A 6,490-nucleotide genomic window follows, 5' to 3' on the forward strand; every position below is an offset into this window, starting at 1 on the left:
CATTTAGGGGAACAGTGCCAGGAAGCAAGTGATGCAGAACATAGAGGCTTTCGTAGCTTTGTAAGGTAGGTGATGGTCTTCAGTAATGGTCCTGCATGGAGTTATCTATGATAAAATGTGTGAGCTATCTTACTAATGTTGTCATTCTTAATTTTAAATTGATCATACAAGTATCTCTGTATCGAGAACTTGGCCAGAGATAAGACATAAAAAACATTCAGCTCATATTTCAAAATAAGTTCAACGGAAGGACGGTACTCCAGGAAGAACAATTCAGTTCACTAATTACAAGCCAGTTCCTTTTTATTCTCTTTTTCTATTTCATCTGATAAGTATGTTTTACTTTCAGGTTCCCCTTTCAAGAAAGGTAAAGCAATACATTTTAATGGAGAAATGGAATCAGAGCTCAAGTGATTTCATTTTGCTAGGGTTGTTTCCACAAAACCAAGTTGGCTTACTGCTTTTGCTACTCATCGTTTCCATATTCCTTGTGGCCTTGCTTGGAAACTCAACTATGATCCACCTCATTCGTGTGGATCCCAGGCTCCACACCCCCATGTACTTTCTCCTCAGTCAGCTCTCTCTCATGGACCGGATAGATGTCTCTGTCATTGTTCCCAAGATGGCAGTCAACTTCCTCTCTAGCCAGGAAAGCATCACCTTCCTGGGCTGTGGAGCTCAAGCTTTTTTCTTTATGACCATGGCAGGTTCCGAGGGCTTGCTCCTGGCTTCCATGGCCTATGACCGTTTTGTTGCCATCTGCCACCCTCTTCATTATCCCATTCGCATGAGCAAGACAATGTGCCTGAAGATGATTATAGGGTCCTGGGCACTTGGCTCCACTAACTCTTTAGCACATACAATCTATGCCTTTCACATTCCTTACTGCCATTCTAGGTCCATTAACCATTTCTTCTGTGATGTCCCAGCCATGCTTCCCCTGGCCTGTATGGACACTTGGGTTTATGAGAGTACATAATTTCTGTGAGCACCTTTGTCTTTCTCCTGTTCCCTTTTCTTGGCATCACAGCTTCCTATGGCCGGGTTCTTTTTGCTGTCTTCCATATGCACTCAAAAGTGGGAAGTAAAAAGGCATCACCACATGATCAACTCACTTAACTGTAGTGACATTTTACTATGCACCCTTTGCCTATATTAATCTTCAACCTAGGAGTCTCCGGTCTCCCACAGAAGATAAGAGTCTGGCTGTCTTCTACACTCTGCTCACCCCCATGCTCACCCCATTATCTACAGCCTGAGGAATAAGGAGGTCCTGGGGGCCATGACAAGAGTCTTTGGGGCATTCTCTCACATGAAAACTTGATATTTTACTCACTGCTCCATTTTCTTTTCTTCTGCAGAATATCATAGAGCACTGTTGTGTACTGAAAAATATAATGTGTGCCACACACATATCATACCTATCTGACAATTCATTAACATATTTTATTCACATCATTACAGTCAACAATTTAATAACAGGCATTAGAAAATGAATTGCTATGCTAATGCGACCTGAGTTATTATTGAGTGTACTGTAACATGGATATGATTTGTGCTGCTCTTGATGCATTGTTTCTACAAAATTAATACAAATGAATTCATTTGCTCAAGTGTTTTGCTTTTCTCCTTTTCATTAATAAAAGCTTGTGTGTTTTGAATACTTGTAACATGTTGGAATTTGGATTTTGCTCATTTGAGTAACTAATATTCACACGGGACCAAATGATATCAAAGTCTTGTAATGTTTTAAGAACATCCAATTTCACCAAAACAAAGCACCTATTCACTCCCCATATAAAATGGTCATTATAAAAAAACAGTCATTATCGAATGCTGTTGTGAGTAGAAGTATGGGGAACTAGTATTCACAGTTTATTGACATGTGAATTAATAGTCTCCTTTAGGATATTATGTTTAGTCAGCAACATAAAAATAAAGAAGAAATTAAGGTACTAGTCAACTTCTCTACTGATTAGAATAGAATAAGATTTAAGTGTAAGAGACATTCTCTCTACATGATTTTCTGAAATACTGTTCCCATTAGCCAGAAGAGGTTCTGATATGCTCTGTAGTTGAATAAATATAGTTAGTCATAATGTTTCATAAATATCAAAAGAATTGAATGTATTCTTGTCAAAGAAGTAAAATGTTTAAAAAGGTATAAGTTGACTAATTATCCTGTTTCCATTCATATACAGTGTTCACATGTATGAAATATTGCATTGTGTTTCATATATAATTACAATTATCTTAGGCTGAAACATATGTCATATAGAGCACATGTTATGGCCATCTTATCCTAATATCTTTGTGTCTGTCCATTCTAGAGGAACTTAATTAGTTTAGAAATTTTCTTGTTTCCATAAAACCTTGATATGAAATGATGGTCAATATGATATGCTATTTATCTACATTTTTACTTAAACTTTGTTTTGTTCATTGTGGTTAATATTTTGATATATACTCACATATTTTGCATGTATTTTATTGAATATTATTAAATATATATCTAGCAAGTTGTTGGCCTGTTGTTTTCTTTTGTTGTTGTTATAGCCTTACCTTCTTTGGTGGTAAAGTAATGTCAGCATTATAGGAGTTATTTTGAAGAGCTCTTTTTTCTATTTTTTTGAATATTTTTAGACGTTTTTGGCTGGAGATCTTCAGTAAAATTTGGTATTATATTTCTGTTCATCTCTCTGATATTAGACTTTTTTTGGTTGAGAGGATTTTATTGCTATTTAAATTTCCTCATTTGTTATGGGTCTGTTTAAGTATTGGTAGATTCTTAGTTTAACTTTTGGTACATTGGAAGCACCTAGAAATTTAACTATTTATTTCATAAATTTTCAACTTAACAGGCTATATGTTATTCAAATATTTTTATACTATATTGAATTGCCATAGTATATTTTTTGATGCTTCCTAGTACAGTACTGTGTTTTGGGTGATATCTCTTTTTCTTTAGGTTACTCTTTCTATATTTTGGAAAATATGGGAATGTTGAAATAGGTGCGGCGGGGCTTTGTCCCCAGCACCCCGGCCGCCTGCTAGCTCATGCCCGAAATAACAACACACAAATTGTATTCTTTTAAACACTGCTTGCCCATTATATCTAGCCTCTTCTCGGCTAACTCTTACACCTGGACTAGCCCATTTCTAATAATGTGTGTAAGCACCCCAAGGTGTGCTTACCGGGAAGATTCTAACCTATGTCCATCTTGGGTCGGAGCTTCATCGCCTGTGCCTCAGAGAGCAGAGCTATCGGGAGAGCAGAGCATGGCGTCTCTGCTCCAGAGCAGAGCTGTCGAGTCTGACCTCACTTCCTCTTCCTCCCAGCATTCTCTTCTGTTTACTCCACCCACCTATGTTCTAACCAATAAAATGGGCCAAGCCAGTTTCTTTATTAGCCAGTGACCTTCCTCCATCATGGGAATTCATCAACATTCCCACAGTAATAAATGCAATAAATTACATAATTATACCTAAAAGAAAAAGATCACATGATCATTCCAATACATGAAGATGGAGACTTTGACAAAATTTACCATTTTTTCATGATTAAAGTCATAGAGTAAGACTGGAATAAACATACCACGACCTAGAAAAGACCACACATGGTAGTCCTACAACCAAAATCATCATAAATCAATTAAAAATCTTGAAGCCAGCTTATTGAAATTGTGAACACCACAGCCATCTTATATGTGCTGAAGATGCCAAAAGTATGCAGTGTAGAAAAGACAGAAGTTCCCACAAATGGTGTTGGGAAATTGGATGTCTACGTGCAGAAGAATAATATTAGACACTTATGTATCATATTGAAAATAAACTAATTTTAAATTGATCAAAGGCCTTAGTGTGAAACCTAAAGCATTAAAACTGGTAGAATAAAACACAGACAGTACCCTACAATATATTTGTGCATAAGAAAGGAATTCCTGAGTAGGATTCGATATGCCCAGGAATTCAGATCAACAACTGACAAGTGGGACCTTACAAGTTTAAAATTCTTCAGTATAGTCAGATGGAGATATAGACAGAGTCCCACATGGGAGTATTGGACTGAGCTCCCAAGGTCCAGTTGAAGAGCAGAAGGAGGGAAATATGACCAAGGAAGTCAGGACCATGAGGGGATGATCCACTGACTGAGATAGTGTGCCTGAGCTAATGGGAGTTGGACTGGGACTGAATGAGCATGGGATCAAAATGAACTTTCTGAATGTGACTGACAATGGGGCAGACTGAGAAGACAATGACAATGGCACTGGGATTTGTCTCTATGGCACGTACTGGCTTTTGGGGATCTTAGTCTATTTGGATGCACATCTTCTTAGGCCTGGTTGGAGGGGGGGAGGGCCTTGGACTTCCCACAGGTCAGGGTAACCTGTCCTCTCTTAGGAATGGAAGGGGAAAAGAGGAGGGTGAGTGGGGGGCAGGAGGGAAGCAGGTGGAGGGGAGGAAGTGGAAATTTTGATTCCTCATATTAGTAAAGTAATAATAAAAAAGATATGGTTCCCTGCCCTGTGGAAAGTCCAAGGTCCTCCCCCCTCCGTCCATGTCTAGGAAGGTGAACATCCAAACTGGCTAGGCTCCCACCAAGCCGGAACATGAAGTAGGATCAAAACCCCTTGCCATTGACCTTGGCTTCTCATCAGTCCTCATTGTTCGCCATGATCAGAGAGTCCGGTTTTATCCCATGCTGTTTCAGTCACAGTCCAGCTGGCTTTGGTGAGCTCCCAATAGATCAGCCCCACTGTCTCAGTGGGTGGGTGCACCCCACGTGGTCCTGACATCCTTGCTTGTGTTCTCCCTCCATCTGCTTCTCATTGGGACCTTGGGAGCTCAGTCCAGTGCTCCAGTGTGGGTCTCTGTCTCTATCTCCATCCATCACCAGATGAAGGTTCTATGGTGATATGAAAGATATTCGTCAGTAATGCTATAGGATAGGGTAAGTTCAGGTTCCCTATCCTCAGCTTCCCAAGGGACTAACTGGGTACATCGCCTTGGGCTCCTGGGAGCCACTCTAGGTTCAAGTCTCTTGCCAACACTAAGGTGGCTCTTTTAACTAAGATATGTGCTTCCCTGCTCCCCTATCCAACCTTCCTTTATCCCAATCTTCCTGTTTCCCCAAGTTCCCCCAATCCTCCCCTTCTTACTTTTCTCTCCCTGTCTCCCCTTATCCCCAACCCACACCCCCCCCAAGATCCCAATTTTATCCCCGGCAATTTTATCTACTTCCCTTAGCCAAGAGGATAACTATATGATAGGAGAGGGAGGGGGAGAGGAGTGGGGGGAGGGGGAGAAGAGAGGGGGGAGGGGGAGAGGGGGAGGGAAATGGGAGGCTGGGAGGAGGCGGAAACTTTTTTTTTCTTATTCTCAATAAAAAAAAAAAAAGATATAAGACTCTGAGTATTTGAGTTGTACCAGACCTAAAAGCCTCCTCTCAGAAAACTAGGTTTCAAAGAATCAGAAGTTGCTGTTCAAGCACTCAAGGATGGGAAACAACCAATAGTCCTCACCTTCTATGAAGCCTATGAACCACACTAATAACCAACATGGCCAAAATTCCCTAAATGTGCAGATGTGTAGTAGTGGCACTCATCTTGTGGAAACCAACAGCTCTCTAACTGGACTTAAGACATGCTCAATAGGAGCAAATTCATGCCTGGTTCAAGATACCAACCCTGGTGCAGTTGTATATGACAGCAATGGTGTAAGTTATAAAGCCATTACAGCTACTTTACAAAGATCCAGCAAAGTTAAGCTGCTTGATCACTACCAGTTACCTTTGGTTTTTATTCTGGATGTATAACATGCTTTTTTTTTTCAATACTTGCACAAGTTGGAGACATTAGATCAATGGAAAGTTTTTTATTTTATTTTATTTTTTTATGTTAGAGTAGTTTTCTTTTTTTTTCCGAATGGAAAGTTTTTTATGCATTGTTTATGCCTACTCCCAGTGCTTCTCAGCTTCCCTAAGAATGTCCTGAACACACTACCTCTCCTACTTTTAGGGAGATGTCTTTATCTACTTGAAGATCTTCCTTGCATCCTAAAGCTTGTGTGGTACATAAAGACACCAGAAATCTCATTATGAGGCTCTGAGTTGTTCTTAGAACATCTAGCACTCTACTTACTAGGAACAAGATAATTAGAACAAAATACAAGTTTCTTCCTACTACATGCTCAGGTGATTATGTGGCATGTACAGCAACAATGTTAGATTGGCTGGAGTTACCTCTGCCCTACACAGGGGCTTACCTTGATGGACAAAAAAATGTGTGGAAAATGATAAAAGAATGAGGTATCAGGACCTCCATTTTCCAGAAATGTTAACTTATTTTTTATGTTTATTTTATTTATTTATTTATTTTTAGTTGTTGAAAAAAATTTCCGCCTCCTCCCCGTTTCCCATTTCTCTCCCCCTCCTCCCACACATCTCCTTCTCCCCTCACTCCCCCTCCTTCTCTCCTCACTCCCCTCCCCC

At 39.9% G+C, this 6,490-nt stretch overlaps 1 pseudogene; it reads left to right on the forward strand.

Annotated features, from left to right (window-relative positions):
• Positions 1–385: 385 nt before the first annotated feature.
• On the forward strand, positions 386–1,399 carry LOC126494633 (olfactory receptor 2L13-like; annotated as a pseudogene).
• The last annotated feature ends 5,091 nt before the right edge of the window (positions 1,400–6,490 follow it).

Source organism: Alexandromys fortis, unplaced genomic scaffold, assembly GCF_014885135.2.
Source record: "Alexandromys fortis isolate MF-2015 unplaced genomic scaffold, M_Fortis_MF-2015_v1.1 scaffold_334, whole genome shotgun sequence".
Lineage (NCBI taxonomy): Eukaryota > Metazoa > Chordata > Mammalia > Rodentia > Cricetidae > Alexandromys > Alexandromys fortis.